General features: G+C 41.0%; 1 pseudogene; it reads left to right on the top strand.

Annotated features, from left to right (window-relative positions):
- Nucleotides 1–260: 260 nt before the first annotated feature.
- LOC144243794 (large ribosomal subunit protein eL32 pseudogene) lies at nt 261–669 on the top strand (annotated as a pseudogene).
- Nucleotides 670–18,432: the final 17,763 nt, after the last annotated feature.

Genomic DNA, 18,432 nt, shown 5'->3' with positions numbered 1-18,432 from the left:
TCCAAGATATGCCCCTTTGGCATGTGGATTCTTTTAAGCTGAAGACACTCAAGGCCCAACAGACTCAGGAAGAGCTGTTACCTTCCTTCCTCTACAGTGCCTGGCACATAATAAGCACTGCATGACTATTTGGTGTTGTTTTTGATATTATTACTGTTAGTGCCCACCTCATAGGCCATGTGAGAATGAATGAGATAAAAGCATGCAAGGGCTTCCTCAGTGCTGCCGGCGGAGGTGGCAGCCATCTGTTATGCGGCATCATGGCTGCCCTCAGACCTCTGGCGAAGCCCAGTATCATTAAAAAGAGGACCAAGAAGTTCTTCTGGCACTGGTCAGACTGATATGTCAAAATTAAGCGCAACTGGTGGCATCCCAGAGGCACTGACGGTAGGGTGCAAAGAAGATTCAAGGGCCAGATCTTGATGCCCAACATTGGTTACAGGAGCCACAAGAAAACAAAGTACATGTTGCCCAATGGCTTCCGGAAAGTTCCTAGTCCACAGCGTCAACAAGCTTGAAGTGCTGCTGATGTGCAGCAAATTTTACTGTGCAGAGATTGCTCCCAGTGTCTCCTCCAAGAACCGGAAAGCCACTGTGGAAAGAGCAGCCCAGCTGGCCATCAGAGTCACGAATCCCAGTGCCAGGCTGTGTAGCAAAGAAAATGAATAGACAGCTTATGTGCACATCGTATTTGTGTTAATAAAATTATAGAACTACAAAAAAGAAAAGCATGCAAGGAGCTTAATTGCCTTGAAGGAATTTAGATACAGGAAATGCACCAGGAGAGAGCTAATGCCAAAGTAACTTTTTATCATAAAGGCTTATCTGCACGGCCCCACAAACATTTGTCTACCAAACATTTGCGCTTCTCATCTTCCTGTGAATTATCTTCCTCCCCTTTGGCGCCTCAAATCTCTACCCCTTCTCCTGGGCTCAGGATGGCGGATAAGTCTCAATTGACTGTCTTTGGGGCTTCTGCATGTATGAAATTTGTTTTTCTCCTATTAATCTGTCTTATGTCAATTTAATTACTAGACTACTCAAAGAAACTAAAAGGGAAAAAGGGAAGTTTTCCTCCCCTACAGCATCTACCTGGAAGAAAGGGCACCTTTGTCTAATATACACAGAGGAGCTTCATCAGCTACTGAAGGGCCTGGTTAGGAGCACTGAGAGCCCACGGGAGAGGCTTTGTCTCAAGGAACATCTATGTCTTGCTGCCATCTAGCCATCAAACACCGTGGCAGTGGAATTTAGGGCCTGAGGAGTTTTCTGCATTTTCTCACATTAGTGTGGCTAGACAGGGATTCTCAAGAACAATGATAGCATCAGTGAGGACAACAGTAAACAGTGGCCGATTGTATTTTCCAAGTTGACTACAAGAACATTGCCATTCTGCATGTTCTTATAAATGTGAGCTTGCCACTCCTGATCACAAGATGGAGTCCGTTTCTCTACTCCCTTGTGTCTCATTAATTCTTTGACCAATAGAATATGGTGGAAGTGACCCTGGCATTTCCATAGCCCTTTCCATGTCCTGGGAGGTTCTACTTGCAGCCTCTCCAAGGCCAGCTGCCGTGAAGACTGGGATTGTCCCCTGTGACCGCCAGGTTGTGAGAAACCCATGTGGGGAGGCCAGAGAGGAAGGCACCTGTGTGAAGGAGCTGTCTCAGAGAGGCAGCCCCGGTGAGCCGCCAGACGACCCCAGGCCCAACTGTCCTCTGGCTGCATCCACACAGAAGCCCCCAAACGAGACATGCCCAGATGTGGCCAGGCAACCCCCAAATTGTGAGGGAGGAGACACTGCTATTTGAAACCACTAAGTTTTGGGGAACCTTGTTATATAACAATGATACCCAAAACACCCTCCCTGCCTCCTGCCACTTCCTCTGAAAACAAAATTCCGTGTTTTCCAACTGAATACTTTTTTGCTTCTTGCAACTTCATTGCAGGAACTAGAGCCATAGAGAAAATGAAGAATATAAGATGTGATAGAAATCTCATTGTAATAGATTCTTGGTCAACAGTGTCCACATTTCTCATGGGCTGGTTTTTGGTTTGTATTTCCTCACTTCTCCTTTACCTCGTTTCTACCTGTCCTGCTCTTTGACATAAGATACATGAAAAAAGGGGCACTTGGGTGACTCAGTCGGTTAAGTGTCATGGTTTGGGTCATGATCTTGTGGTTTTGTAGGTTAGAGCCCCACACTGGGCTCCATGCTGGGAGTGTGGAGCTTGCTTGGAATTCTCTCTCTCTGCCCCTCCCCTGCGTTCTCTCTCTCAAAGTAAATAAATAGAGAGAGAGAGAGGAGAGAGAGAGAAAGAAAGATACAGGAGAACATATAAACTCCATTCATTCATGTATTTATTTTAGTCGTTGGTCATGGAGGTCATGGAAGTGAAGTTTAGATACTGAGAGAAAGCCTTAGAGCTATTAAGTCATTGCAGAACTTTTAGCACATGACAGGCATGGGGCTGAGCACTTTCTAGTCATTTTCTAGTGACTTATAGAATTGTTACAACTTACTAAGGTAGTTAACATTATTCTTATTTTGTAGCTGGGGAAACTGAATCTTAGAGCGTAAGTTACCCTGGTCAAGATCATGGTGAGTGAAGCCTGAGTTTCAAATACGCGGCACTTAAATTCTGAAGTTTATGCTTCTACCATGACGCCCCATTGTCCTAATTTTGGAGTCCAAATGTGCCAGTCAAGTGGGGCTGACTGTCAAATAGAGTGCAGTTTTTATGTGTCTGGTTTCCCAATTTCCCCATACGTTCCAATTCTAAAGCTAATATACTTGGGTTTAAATTTAGCAATCTCTCATTTCCAGCCCCTAACTTAGTTTGGATATCATATCCAAAAATTTGGATCCAATGTGTATATTTCTTGTGGAAGCAAAAAAGTGCAAACCTTCTAGCATCTGTTACTTATAATTGCTCTGCATTAAATTACAATTTTGGATTCAAATTTGAAAAAGTACATTTCAGTACCAAGACTTTGATGTGGAAATGAACAAGGGTAGGAAGTAACTGATACCCTCCATATTTTTCTTTAATAGATGAGATGTATAAGAAAATTCAAAGTCAAGGGAAGTTTCCGTGGTGCTTGTTCTTAGTCTTTGGAGGAGATTGTGGAATGTCATACTTGTGCTGGTGTTGAGGACCAGAATTTACAACATGCACCCTTACATCTAGACTGGTTAGCCTTGGAATTTTACTTCCAGCCCTTCCTGATTCACATTCTGTCTACAGTAGTTGCAGCAGGTCCTTCTCTACTGCATCTAGCTCAGCTCCTGGTTGGGAGATCCACATAGAAGCCAATAACATACACCATCAGCGTCCTGTAATTTGCACATCTATTGTTATAAATCCAATGAACATGGCAGGGGTGTGGGGAACTCACAGAAATTAAAAAAAAAAACTAGTTGAATAGAAGGAGAAAAAAAGATGCAAATAGGGTATAATCATTTGCTAGGGCTACCATAACAAAACACCACAGACCCGGTGGCTCAAACAACAGACATTAATTACTCATAGTTCAGGAGGCTAGGAAGTCCAAGATCAAGGTGCCCACAGGGGTGGTTTAATTCTGAAGCATCTTCCCTTGGCTTGCAGGTGGCTAGCATCTCACTGTGTGCCCTTTCAACCCTTTCTTTGCATGAGTGCAGGGAGAGAGAGAGAGAGAGAGAGCGCCATCTTTCTAGTCTCTCTTATAAAGATACTAATCCTGTTGGATCAACTCCACCCTTATGACCTCATTTAACCTTAATTATTTCTTTAGAGGCCTCAGCTCAAATTCAGCCACACTGGGGGTTAATGCTTCCACATATGAATTCTGGGGAGACACATATTCAGTCCGTAACACAGGGCATTCACAGAAACAGTAATACAAATAATCAGTTCAGAGGCACTATTATGTTTTCAACAACGTTCATGATAATGAATTTGGAGATTATTGTCTCCTAAACGTTGTTCTAAGCGTTTGGCATCACTTCACTCATGATATACTTTTAAGACCTCTATGACCATGTAGGTTCCATTGTTATTCTATTTGACAGAAGAGGAACCTGATGCTCAGAGAGGTTAGACAACTTTGCCAGGGTCACACAGCTAGGAAATGGCAGCACCAGAATTTAAGCTCGAGAACTGGCCTTTGAGCCTGCACTCTTGACAACTCTCTAAGATGCTCAGGCTGTGCACAGGTTCAAACCAGAATAACACACTAATTTTTAGCCATTGGATTGATACAAATTTAAAAGCTTAATATATTGATATATACAATGTTGGCAAGAGTTTGGGGGAAAATGACATCTGTACACACCTTGAGTGAAAGTGGAAACTTTTGAAAGGCAATTTGGTAGTAAGTATCAAAATTAAGTTATGTGTGCATTTATACATTGAGCCAGCAGTTCAACTTCCAGAAATTTACTCTATCGACATGCTTACAAAATTATGCCAAGAGAGTGAACAGACATTCACTGCAGCTTTGGTGTGAGTTAGTCAAAAGCCTGGAGTTGATGTAAATGTCTAAAGGGCAGGGTTTAAAGAAAACGTGATGAGATGATGGAATGTGGATGTGAGAGCACTGATATGGACATATCACAAACATATACCAATATGCTGTATTAGTTTGTTAGGGCTGCTGTAACCAGGTACTGCAGACTGGGGGGGCGTAAACAACAGAAATTAATGTCCTCACAGTTCTGGAGCCTGGAAGTCCTAGAGACCTTGCTCCTTGACTTGCAGAGGGCCACCCTTTGGCTGCCTCTTCACATGGCATCCCTGTGCATGTGTGCCCCCTGGTACCCCTTTGCACATCTTAATTTTCTCTTCTTATAAGGACACCAGTCACACTGGATTAGGGGTCACACCAAGAGCCTCTTTTTACCTTAATTACCTCTTTAAAGGCTGTATCTCCAAATACAGTCACATTCTTTCCCCCCCCCTTTTTAAAAAGTTTTTTTTTTTTAATGTTTATTCATTTTTGAGAGACAGAGACAGAGCACAAGTTGGGGAGGAGCAGAGAGAGGGAGACACAGAATCTGAAGCAGGCTCTAGGCTCTGAGCTGTCAGCACAGAGCCTGACGTGTGGCTTGAGCCCACAAACCATGAGATCATGACCTGAGCCAAATCTGGATGCTTAACCCACTGAGCCACTCCAGTGCCCATCCAAATACCATCATGTTCTGAGGTACTTGGAGTTGGGCTTCAACATAGGAATTTTAGGGCACACAATTCATCCATAGCATACGTGGAAAAGAAAGATAGATAATCTTATGAATAGTATAATCTCTTATGTATAATTTGGAAAGATACATAAAGGCTGGTATATGCATTGACAATTTTTTCTGTAAAGCTCTCCAAGAAACTCTGAAGCAGACTAACTTTGGGGGTAAAAAACTAGATGAGCCTGGAGTGTGATTGAGGATAAATGCCTATTTTTCTTTTCTAACTTTCTGTGTTTATATTCTAACCATGTGGAAACATTGCTTTATCTTATTGTTCAAAACTCAGCAAGGGCTACCTACACAGAGTGATTGATTATGCAACATTTTTGCCTTTAATTTCTGTTGAAGAACTTAATAGATACTATTAAAATAAAAAATATATACTTTTAAAAGGAACAACAAGAAAATTGAGAGGAAATGGGCAGCATGTATGTGAAGAGATTACTAGTTTATGCTTAACTTGGTTTTCAGTGTGTTGTGATATATTGATGGCCTTTGAAGAGAACTTCTGTACCGTTTTATAACCCATGGTCTCATCCCATTTTTCTGGTGTTATTTCAATTTATAAAGTTTTCTTGAAGGTTAACCTATATTAGGAAAGTGTTGTACCTTCTCTTCCGTGGAAATAATCCAACAAGAAGAAAAAGATATTACTATCAACTTTTGACTATCTCCATTCTATTGATCTGCTTTAGGGATTAAGCACAGCAAATTATTAATCACTTCCCACCTTCTGTTACCAGCAGGCTCCTGGGTCACCTTCTCAGATCATCAATGTGTTCATTAAATGTCAAAGAATTTTAACATTTGTTCGAAAGAAATGTGATCAGAAGGAAAATCTTTTACACAACCTTTCTCCGAAGCGAAATCTGGAAATCTCTCTTGCTTCTGGGTATGGACATGCCACTACATCCTTCTAATAGCAAAGAGCCTTCGAACTGAAATATTTTAACAGATTTGACCCATAGGGAAAGGAAAAGAGGAAATTACTTTTATTGAGAGCCCACCATGTACTGAATACATATATTCTCTCATTTGACCTTCACAACTACCCTGTGAAATGAGCATTATTACTTCCCATTAATGACGAGGAAATAGAATCAGAGGGTTAAAGAAGAATTTCAAAGTCTGGCACCTGGGGTATGGGTGGAACCAAGATCCATTATCAGTTCTTTGCATCCGGAAGCATGTGTCCCGCCTGACCTCTGCCATCAGTTCACAAATAAGGGCCCTGCAGGGCCCTCTGGCTTTGGGGATTGGTGAGGCAGAGCAGGACAGCAGGTCCAAGGCCTGGGTTTCCCTTGGAAACAGGACAATGGAAGAATCTTCACTCGAAGGACACTGGTTGGATAGTAAAGCAGTGCTGCTGGAGGGGTTTCCATTAATTCCTTCCTTTTACACAGGGGGAAAATGAGGCCCAGAAAGGTTAAATGAATTTTACTCTTATTTCTGACATCCCAATTTCCTCTTTCTTTTTGCTTTTTGTAGATTTAAAGAACAAAGTAGCAAGTTCTGAAGTGCAGGGAGATGGTTTGCCAGGGGATTCTCTGTGGGCTGTGTGGCCTCATTCCTTTTTATTAGCCCACTGCCTAGATGTACTTGAGTGTTGTCCTGTGTTTTCCTTTCAAGATTTCATTAAGAAATGAAACTTTGGGAATCCTCACTTATTTTATTATATGTGTTTTAATGGTAGAAAAATTAAAAATACACAAAATATCTAAGGTGCCTAGGTGGCTTAGTCGGTTGAGCATCTGACTCTTGATTTCTGCTCAAGTCATGATCCTGTGGTCATGGGACTGAGCCCTGCATTGGGCTCTGTGCTGAGTGTGGAGCTTGTTTAAGATTCTCTCTCTCTGTCTGTCTGTCTCTCTTTCCCTCTCCCTACCTCCCTCTGCCCTCTTCCCCCATTCATATGTGCTCACCTGTTCTCTAAAATAAAATTAAAAATTTAAAAAAAATGTACAAAAATATAAAACAAAAAAATAAAATTCCACATGATTTCTTACTCCAGAAAATCAAAGTTTGGGGTATAACCTTTCAAATGCTTTACCATAATATAATTGAATGTACCCCATGCCTAGCTATATGGAAGCCTAAGGCAAAAACAACAAAACAAAACAAAACCCCAAACAAATAACAACACTGATCTTTATTGAAAATTTGGGCGTTTTGTTCATCATGGATTTTTTTTTTTTGCATTACTTTGATTTTTCAAACATTACGTTGAAATATTATCCATGTTAGCTACTGAATTTTTTGGTGCTCCTTAAATTTTGTTCCTGAGATGTCTGTTCTATGTCATAGTCTCACACTCGCCCTGGCCTGGGAATACATACATTAGTATTAAAAGAGGTTTTATTTTCAGCTTATTTTACAACATTAAAAAAATCATACTATAATAAGAGTTTACACTTCTATAGCACTTACTATATAATTCTTTAGAACCACTATTCTTTGTACTCTACGTATTAACTCACTTTTTTTTTAATGTTTTATTTATTTCTAGGAGAGAGAGAGAGAGAGAGAGAGAGACAGTGTGAGCAGGGGAGGGTCAGAGAGAGAGGGAGTCACAGACTGAAACAGGCTCCAGGCTCTGAGCTGGCAGTCAGCACAGAGCCCGACGCGGGGCTCGACCCCACGAACCGCGAGATCATGACCTAAGCGAAAGTCGGACGCCCAACTGACCAAGCCACCCAGGCGCCCCTTAACTCACTTCTTATAACAGCCCAATGAGGTAGATGCTGTTTATATTATTTCCACTTTGTAGATAGACAAATTACAGAGGCATACAGAGTGAAAGTGCCCAAGGTCACATGGCTAGTGAGGGGCAGAGCTGGGATTTGAAGGTAATAGTGGGGTTCCTAGAGTGTGTGCTCTAACCTGCAACGAACTCTGTCTGTCCTTGAGCCCAATATCCTGTCACCTACAGTTTCTTTTTTTTTCTTTTACTCTATAATGGGCATCTTTCAATTTCAATATGGAAGACTCTACCCATCTTTAGGTTCCCAATATAAATGGAAATTTATAGGTAAAAAACCCAAACATCTTCCAAGAGCACCTTGACAATCCCCTCTCCTGCAGCCAACGGCATTGCCTCTGCCCCTGCCCTTTGCCTATCAAAACCATTTCTCTCCAGTGGACTTTTGACCATTACAACTGTAGCTTCTCTTTTGTGCCAATGCTCTTATTCTGAAGGTAATTGACTTGAGCCAGCAATCTGGCTGCTGTGTATGCAGAGCAAGCCACCTCTTCACAAGCTTAGGGGAAACATTTGGAGCACAGATTGCAAAGCACCTGAATTTGAAATGTTTATTTCTTGGCTGGCTTTTATTTTCTTCCAACTATCAAAGGAACTCTGGCTGAAGTTGATGCATTAATCACTTGTCTAATTTCATTTCTTAAAACCTAGTTATTTTTAAATGATAAGTAACATGATTTACTGCCCTTTTTGATTTAGAAACCTGTTCAAAATGCGAAGTGGTGTCTGCCTCTTTGTTCACAGAGTCTTGGGATGCTTTTTCTTTTTCTTTTTGGGATAATTAAATGCTTAGGATTCTTTCATCTAAAATGCATGTTCTATTGATATAGTTCATGCACTCTGGACCATTTAACTTAGGTATTGGTTATTTCTAGTAAAATGCAATATGGTTGGCATCCCTGGATAAGTGGGCTAGGAGAAATACCCTACCCACTGTGATTATTTTGCAATATGGTACCTTTCCATTTGTGGGTAGTTAGCAAATCCTGCTAACAAGGTCATTAATTCAATCACTAGATGGCTCACTTCCAAGGCCAAAGTCTGTGCTCTGATTTTGTGATGTGGAACATTGATCACAAAGTATATGTGTGTGGGAGGGGGTTGGGGGGGTAAGAACAGTCTGAGTAGTTTATGTGTATCACTGGGGGTGGTAGGGGGGTGGTAGTGGGTAAATTAGGTGACCTTATGGGCTGAATTATGTACCCTCAAATTTATATGTTGACATCTCAACCCCTAGACTCCCAGAATGTGACTATATTTTGAGAGAGGGTCTTTAAAAACTATCATTAAATTAAAATGAGGAGACCACAACTGGTCTTCTCATAAGAAGAGATCAGAGGATAGCCACACACACACAGAGGCTATGTGAAGACACAGGGAGAGACGACCATCCACAAGCTGGGGGCCTCAGAAGAAACAAACCTTGACTCAGACTTCTAGCTTTCAGAATTGTGAGACCATAAATTTCTGTCACTTAAGGCAGCCAGTCTGTGGTACTTTGTTATGGCAGTCCTAGGAATCTAATTCAGGTGGAAAGTGGGTAAAACAGGGTGGAGTTTTGAAATGAATTACATACATTTTTGGTAACCTGGGCAAGTTAAAGATCTCATTAATTTTACTGTCCCTGGTAATTTATGTACCTGGAAATAGATTTCCTGCTCTTGAATTGTTGTGATTCTCCATGTCATAATGAAGTAGCTTTTGTAGCCAAAATGGACTGAGTGTACTAAGTGGTTGGAAATTCCAATGAATCACCTCTGAAGAATGGGCCATGGAGGACTAAGGAGCACAGCTATCCTTTAGAGGGAGCTGTAGAAAGACAAGGTGCCACTCCCCTTTGAATGGAGGTGAAGAAAGCCATTGGTCTCACGTGACTAGCATTGTACTGTGAGCTTTACATACCTGGTGCCCTCTCGTTTTTGCCACAAACTTGCCATGTGTTATATGATCCCTGTTTTACAGATAAAAACATGGAGGATTCAAATAGGTTTGCCTCTTGACAGACTATATCCAAACTCCGTATTGTTTTTATTACACCATGATGCCTCNGCCATGGAGGACTAAGGAGCACAGCTATCCTTTAGAGGGAGCTGTAGAAAGACAAGGTGCCACTCCCCTTTGAATGGAGGTGAAGAAAGCCATTGGTCTCACGTGACTAGCATTGTACTGTGAGCTTTACATACCTGGTGCCCTCTCGTTTTTGCCACAAACTTGCCATGTGTTATATGATCCCTGTTTTACAGATAAAAACATGGAGGATTCAAATAGGTTTGCCTCTTGACAGACTATATCCAAACTCCGTATTGTTTTTATTACACCATGATGCCTCTAATTTTTCTTCCTTCCTTCCTTCCTTCCTTCCTTCCCTTCCTTCCTTCCTTCCTTCCTTCCTTCCTTCCTCTTTCTCTTTTTTTGAAATATTACTGCTTTGGTTCCTATGATGGCTAATTTCATATGCCAACTTGGCTTGGTTATAACATCTACTTAGTCAAACAAGAAGTTATTTTCCTGGTTCTTTAGCCAGTCTAGAAATTGCTGTGCAAGTGCTTTTTAGATATGATTAACATTTATAATCAATAGACTTTGAGTAAAACAAAGATTACCCTCTAATTGGATGGGCATAATTCAATCAGTTGAAAGCCTTTGAGCAAAGATTGAGAAGGATAAATTCTGCCTCAAGACTGCAGTATCAACTTTTACCTGGATTTCTAGCTTGTTAGCCTGCACTACAGATTTTGGAGTTGTCAAGCCCACAACTGTGTGTGAGCCAATTCTTTAAATCTCATTCTTTCCATGTATGTTCTATTGGTTTTGTTTCTCAGAACCCTGGCTAACAGTCTTTAATCAAACTTGAGTCTTCAGCTTGGAAGGCAGGAAATCTCTTTGTCTTAGAATAAGTTACTTGCTGTACCAAACAATCTCTCCAAATCTCAGTCGGTTGATACAATAAAAATTTTGTTTCCTGCATATCTTGATCCAACAGAGTATTGGCAGATTGGTCTTTTCCATGGTGATTAGAGAACTGGGCTTCTAGCCAGCGGTTCTGCCAACCTCCAGGGTTTCTGATGTCCACCCTCAATCCTTTGCTCTGGCTCGGAGATGAGAGAAGTGAATGGGCTAGAGGTCAGCCTCTGAGGCACATTTTCTCCCATATTCCACTGCTCATAGCTGCAAGAACACTGGGTGTGTAGTCTTTCTGGAAGAGTCCAGAAAGGAGGGGAGAAGCACATGTATTGGAGAGCACTGACTTTCTTTGTCACAGCCTTATAACTGTCAACATGGCTTTTCATGTCAACATGATAAGGGGAGTGGTAGGGAAAAATTGACAGAATAAATGGATGTTGTTTTTGAATGGAAACACAAAATACTTCTATATGTCTTTTTTTAAAGTTAATCCATGGATCTTAATTTTAATGTATAGATACACAAATCCAATACAAAATAATTCTAGGATTCTTGCCCTGGAATTTACCAAACTTTCCCCAAAAACTAATTTGGAAAAATAGTGGTGCATACAACCAGAGACAACTTTGAGCAAGAAGAGCAGGTAATGTGGGGAATCTGTTTCCACTAGATATTAGACAAGGCTATAAAGTAATACCTTGTAACTGAGATACCACTTAACATCCCCTGGTAATGGCCAGTGCAGGTGACCCTCTAGAAAAATGAATAAGCTCAGATGGTGTTGGTGGTACTGTTTTTGGCACAACTCTTTCAGAAAGCAGTATGAGGCGATCTCTCTCTCTCTACATATATGTATCAGGAACCATAAATGTGTTCCTACTCCTTGACCTAAAAATATTAACCCTAGGACTTTATTTCAAGAAAGAATTTAGCTTTAAAAAAAAAGCTATTTGTAAGGATATATTCATTATATTATTACTCTCAATAGGAAAAAAAAAATGGTGCTAAGCTTGCAAATACCTAGTAATTATTTTTAATGAGAGTCCTCTTCTTTTTAAATACCCAGTGTCTCACCAGCCACTGGTAGGGTAAGAACTGAAAAATAGAATTTTGCTTTAAATTTGCGAGGATGAGCTGAGGCAGAGCATAGATGTAATTGCATATCTGCTCACCACTGTGGAATCATATCATCTTTGTAGATCTAACCATGTTTCTTTCTCTCTTCCTAGTCTTGAAGCACACTATGGTCATTATTAAGGCAGTTTTCCTAACTCTTAAAATGCTTTAATCCTGCTTGCCTTTGGAGATTCTCTGGGGGAACAGAAGAAAAGGAAAGATTAAAGTAAAACCCAGCCACACTAATGTTTGCCTCTGGCAAACAATGGTGTCCCAAGACGGAAACCAGGTGAGGGTTTGATAAATTTACGCTGTGATTTGTGTATGTGCCTAAGACTCTGACAGAGAAAGAATAGTCTGGCTTCTTCTTGTAAGTCACGGACATCTTTGTTGGTTTACCCTTTGTCCTAGGATGTTTGAGGTGGAATGCTTGGGCCCTTTTGTTGGGAGGAATAAGACTCTGGGCCCCATTCTGTCCTCCTCCTCATTTTTTGATTGAGCAGAAATTATTGTGTAGAAGGTAGTGGGGGAGGATTCCAAGTGCATTTGGATACCTCTTTGTAGGATGTCTGTGCTAGTAAATCCACTGGGTGCTAGTAGTTGAGCAGAAAGGGGCGGAAGGTAGGGTGGGACGGCCCACCTGTTGTCTTTGTCTCGTTGATGAATGCAACCCTTCCCTAGAGGCCTCTGTCTCCTCCGCTCTCTCCAGAGCCGCTGCTGGAGAACAAACCCCTCAAAGCTCCTAAGGTCCTTTGAGGAGTCAACCCAGCAGCCTGGCTATCTAATCTATTTTTTTCTAAAGGTCTCTGGGTGGAAGACACAAGTGGGAACAGATTTACCAAGAGAAATGGCAACAGAGACAGAAATCATCACAGCAAACAATAATTATAGGATTGCCAAAGACACAGTAACAACTCTTTCCCAACGCCTCCCACTGTCCTGGCCAGACTCCCTGATTCCTGGGCCCTGAGGCCTGGGCTCATGACTACTGCGGTCCCTGCTACTAAGTGCTGGGCCTGCTCCCTGGTGGCTCCAAGGGCCTTGCCTGAAGTCTTGGGCATGCACCCCCACGGTGGTGGTGGGAGCTTTAAATAAACACAGCCCAGGGGAAGAGGGAGGAGAATAAGAAGCCAGTGTTCTCACACAGCACACAACAAGGCCTCTTGTGGCCCTAGCACAAGGAGCTCCCCTTCCAGCTGTCCCAAACATTTTCTCTTCCAAGAAAGCACTTTAGAAATGATACCTCAGACAACAGGAACAGTTTTGAGTCACCAACCACATAGCAAGCTAGAGGTTTGGGAAAGTCTCTCCGTGCTGGGTCAAGGCAGGCAGCAGCTTAGAGGCTGGAACATTGTGTTCCTGTGGTCTCCAGGTGTGATCCAGACGCCGGCTTTCCCTTGGTCTCCAGGTGTGATCCGGATGCCGGCTTTCCCCTTGCCAGGGTAGTGTGAGTGTGGGCAGTGGGTCCGGAATCCTCAGGCAGCTAGAGATCTGCGCGGGTTTCTTAGCTTTGTAGGTTAGCTGGACATTCTTTGTTCTCTTTCTTCCTCTCTCCCATTTTTAATTTCTCTCTCTCTTTCTCCCCTTCCATATTATTTTCATAATTGAGCATTTACTATGCATGGAATACTGTGCTGGACATTTAGGAGGCTGCAAAAAAGTGACAAGGCATGCTTTCACTCTTCAAGTAGCTGAGAGCCTGGTTTTGGAGACTGTAACCTGAGCTGGGAGTAGAGTATTTGGTTCCTGAACTTCTCTGTCGTAGGTCAGTGGTACGACCTTGGGCAAGTCACTGAACAGTTTCTTGAGTTCAGTTTCCCCATCCGTGAAATAAAGGGTCATACAAGGTTGTCCCATTATTTTCTAAACTCTGTTGAGTTTTTATAATGAGTGTCAAATAAGGAATTTGTTCACTTAGTGGAGGAAAGTGGCATTGCACAGTTCTTAGAGAAAGCTTTATAGAAGAGATGGGACTTGAGACCCAAAGGATGCATAGGGCATACTAGCAAAGAGAAACCAACCTACAAATCCAAGGGACTAGAGGTGTTTGGGAAGAAGAAGCAATGAGGAGGTTCTGGGCCAGGATGGATGTGGGAGAAATTGAAAAGAAGGGGCAGATGAAGCAAATGTAAAAAATAGATCTTGGATATAGGGAAATGAGAGAGAAAAACCACCAAGTGGCTTCTTGATTTTAAACAGAAACGATTTCAATGACAGTGGTAATATTGATGGAACCAGAAGACAATAAAGGGAGTTTGTCTAATGGGGGAGATGCTGAGTTCAGTTTCAGATATATTAAATTTGAGGTGGGGCTGGGACATCCATTGGAAATGTCTGGGGTGCAGTTGAAAGTGTGTAACCAACCTTACTTAAAGGTCGTGAGTGACTTTCAAAGACTGGGGAATTTCTTAGTTAGAGGTTCGTGTTGAAGTGATGAGCCTGGATGAGAGCTCTGACAAAATATGAGAAAAGAGCCAGCAGAGGGTGAGAGGATGAGATGTGGAGACTCCCCACCATTTGAAGAGAAGCCAGCAAAGGAGAGAGAGGAACAATCAGAGACAGAAGGGGAGCTAGGGCAGCGAGGAGGGAGACTGTTTCCAGGCACATGGGTGTCTGGGACATGAAGGACCCCTATGAAAATGCTGTCGGGATGGCACACAGATGGTCACTGTCGAGCTTTCCTGATTTTGTTATTGGTTCTCCTCTCTTATGGAAATGTCAGATGGGACATTTAGGGAAGTTTGGCGGAATTCATTTCTTGAAGGGTCTTTTTTGCTTGTTCATTTATTTTTAAGAGAAAACCTGGAGGAAACTGAGTTGGAATATAAGAAATCCTTATTTTAAAATATCATTGCTAAAATAAATAAATAAATAATAACGTAAAATATTATTGCTAGATTTATAGTTAATTTGGTGTAGTGACTACTTCATTCCTCAAACATTAATATCTAAGTTGAGACTGAAATGTGTAATGAGACTGAAATGAGACTGTTTGGGAGATGGCATGTCACAGTATGATCCTTCTCCCCTGAAAAAATACACAAAATAAAATATTATTCTCTTCAGAAAAAAAAGTATGATCATTCTCAGGAAAATATATAAAAATTAACATACAAATTTAGGTGCAGTTTCCCTAAAGCCCCTATCAGGCCATGTACCCAAGTGAAGAACTCTCACATACGGTCCAGCTCTTGATGTTATATAACCCCTGTGCCCATTTTTTAAATTTGTAAAATAAAGACAGTCCTTTGTATAATGAACATTAAATGAGCAGACGGAAAGTGCTCGAAATAAAACATAACACATGGTGAGCACTCGATGATTGTTATCTATTATGGTTATGATTGTTATGATGTTTATTATATGAACTTTCCTCAACTAAATGACTGTTCTCTGGACAAAGCCCTTTTTCCCTAAAGCATTCATTTACTCAAACACTCACTTACTTATTCATGTAGTCATCCATTCACTCATTCATTCACTAATGTATTCACTCATTCACCCCTCACTCATTTCCTTTCTTTCTCACTTTCTATTAGCTTGTCCTAGGATCTAGAGAATTAAAGAAGATTCAAGCTGCAAACCTCATCATCAAGAAGCTCTCAACCTCGTGACATGTAAACAGACACTTAGTTTCCCCCGAAAGTTTCAAAGTTGAGGTTTCAAGTAAGAAAAGGGCAAACAAAGAAATAAGTTGGGAGCAAACACAGTGTGTCTGCTGATAAAACTTGAGAAGATGAGTTTGTGTTTGAAGTGTAAGGTGTTTGGAATCCACTAACTTGGAGTTGATGAGAGTGGAATTAAATCTTTGTGAGATGGAATGGTAATATACCTTCTGCCATTCTTAAAAAAGGAGTATATTTAAAAAAGCATAATACAAAGAACCAAGGGGACTGTCCATTAGGTGCTCTGAGAGGACTCTGATTTTACTTCTATTGTAGCATCCTGAAGCTTATTGTGATGATTTGTCGACATTTGACGATGAGTTACCAGAAGGCAGGGAGTCTCTCTCATTCATTTTTGTGCCTAATACTGACTAATTGGTTGCATGATTGTATTTAAAGGGAAAAAGAACTTTTCCCATTCATTCCCATTTTAACAGAATACATTTATTTAGAACTCATTAAGGCAAAATTACCAGTGATTATCTGTTTATTAAGGTGTCTACCTGGCAAACACCTTGTTAATCTATGATTTGTATTGTTCTAGAAAGTATTAAGATAACTTTAAACATATTGAATAATTCAGAAATTTCACTAACTCTGAAAGACCTTACCAATTAGATTAAATTAGTGGGATATTCATATTTACTCTCTTAGAAAAGCCTTTATCTTAGAAAAAGGAAGTGGGGGGGGTGGCGCCTGGGTGGCTTAGTCTGTTAGGAGTCTGACTTTTGCTTGGGTCATGATCTCGCGGTTCGTGGGCTCGGGCCCCGCGTCGGGCTCTGTGCTGACTGTCAGCTCAGAGCCTGGAGCCTGTTTCAGAGTCTGTGACTCCCTCTCTCTCTGACCCTCCCTTGCTCACGCTGTCTCTCTCTCTCTCTCCTAGAAATAAATAAAACATTAAAAAAATTAAAAAAAAAAGAAAAAGGAAGTGGGAAAAAGCCTAAGAATTCACTTACCTTTGGTATCTTTAGGGTTAAGAAGGGGCTTCATTAAACATTGCTTTTAATTAAAATTTCTTTGAAATAGTTTTATGTACCACTGGAGTCCCATTATGTATTTTTTACATTAAGGCTGAACAAGCTTCTGAATATAAAATCAAACTGGGATTTGCTTTTGAACACTCTGAAGGGAAAAACATATGTTTTTTTCATGATTGTATCCGGGTTTATTAGGAAAATGTACTTTGACTTAAAACATTTTTCGTAGGATCTGAAGACAAGGTGCCCCATTTTACTGAATAAGGTAGAATGTGTGACAAAACGCAAACTTCTTTGTCTGACTTTTAAGGACACCCAGTGTCCAAGCTCAGCCCACTTTTCTAGTACATCTTTCCATGTCTCCCTAACCATACCTGTGTTCCACCCAAACACATCTACTTACATTTCCCAAACCCATGTACTTTTCAGCCTCTTACCCCTACCTCTCACAACCTCCTGAATTCCTCCACCAATCCCAGGAATTCACATTTGGAGAAAATCCTACCATCCTCTGGGAAGTATTCTCTCTCTAGGTCCCATGTGGAAATGATTCTTCCACCTACATTTCTTTTTAAATCAATGATTCCAGGCTAGTCACTGGACTAAGAATTTTATAGGCATTACCATAACAAGTCTATGAGGTAGGGAATGTTATTAGCCCCATTTTACAGATAGAGGAACAAGTTTTGAATGGCTATTTAATTTTCTCAAGATCATTATAGCAGGGAGATGGCAGAGTCAAGATGTGAACCCATTTCCATCTGATTCTAGAACCTGAGTTCTCACCCATCATGTTATTCTGCCTCCCCTGACCCTCCCCTAGCACTCTTGTATTTCACAACTTTGTTACTGAAATAGACTTCCTTTTAATTAAAAATATATTTTGGTATTTTTCATGTTTATGCAGTACTTTTCTCTGATTTTCTTTCTTTTAATGTTTATTTACTTATTTTTTGAGGGAAGGAAAGGTAAAGAGAGAGGGAGAGAGAGAATCCCAAGCAGGGTCTATGCTGTCAGAACAGAGCCCAACTTAGTACTCGATCTCACAAACTGTGAGATCATGACCTGAGCTGAAATCAAGAGTAGGACACTTAACCGACTGATTCACCCAGATGCCCCAACTTTTCTGATTTTCAATTAGACTATGAATCCCTTTGAGGGCAAAGATTTTGTCTTCTTAGTATTCCCCTTTGGTTTCTAGCATGATGTCTTTTGCATAATTAGTAAGTACTTCCTGAAGAAGTAAAAGTAAAATAGATTGAGTAGAACAAAGTGGACTTCCTAAATCTTGAAAGTTAGAGTTAGCTCACAACTTAGGCTATCTGTCCTCACAAAGTGTTATAGACTGAATTTTTGTGTCATACGTTGAAGGTCTAACCCCAAATATGATGGAATTTGGAGATGGGGCCTTTGAGAAATAATTAGGGTTAGATGAGATCATGAGGGTAGGACCTTTGTGGTGGGATTAGTGGCTTTATAAGAAGAGGAAGACAGAGGAGAAAGAGATACCTCTTTCATTGCCATGTGAGGACACAATGAGAAGGTGGCGGTCTGCAAATCAGGAGGAGATCCCTCACTAGGAATCAATTGGTGGCCATGTTGATCTTGGACTTCTAGGCTCCAGAACTGTGAGAAAATGAATGTTGTTCAAGCACCACCCCAGTGTATGGTACTTTGTTAGAGTGGCCTGAGTAGACTAAGGTACAAAGGTATATTAGAAAGGAGAGGTCCTTTAAAGATTTATGGAGTGTCAGGATGAATGGAAAACACTAATGCGGCACCTAGAG

The sequence above is a fragment of the Crocuta crocuta genome, unplaced genomic scaffold, assembly GCF_008692635.1.
Source record: "Crocuta crocuta isolate KB4526 unplaced genomic scaffold, BGI_CrCroc_1.0 scaffold448, whole genome shotgun sequence".
In the NCBI taxonomy this organism is placed as follows: domain Eukaryota; kingdom Metazoa; phylum Chordata; class Mammalia; order Carnivora; family Hyaenidae; genus Crocuta; species Crocuta crocuta.
Note: the sequence above shows the minus strand (reverse complement) of the source record. Positions and strands in the feature narration are given on the sequence as shown.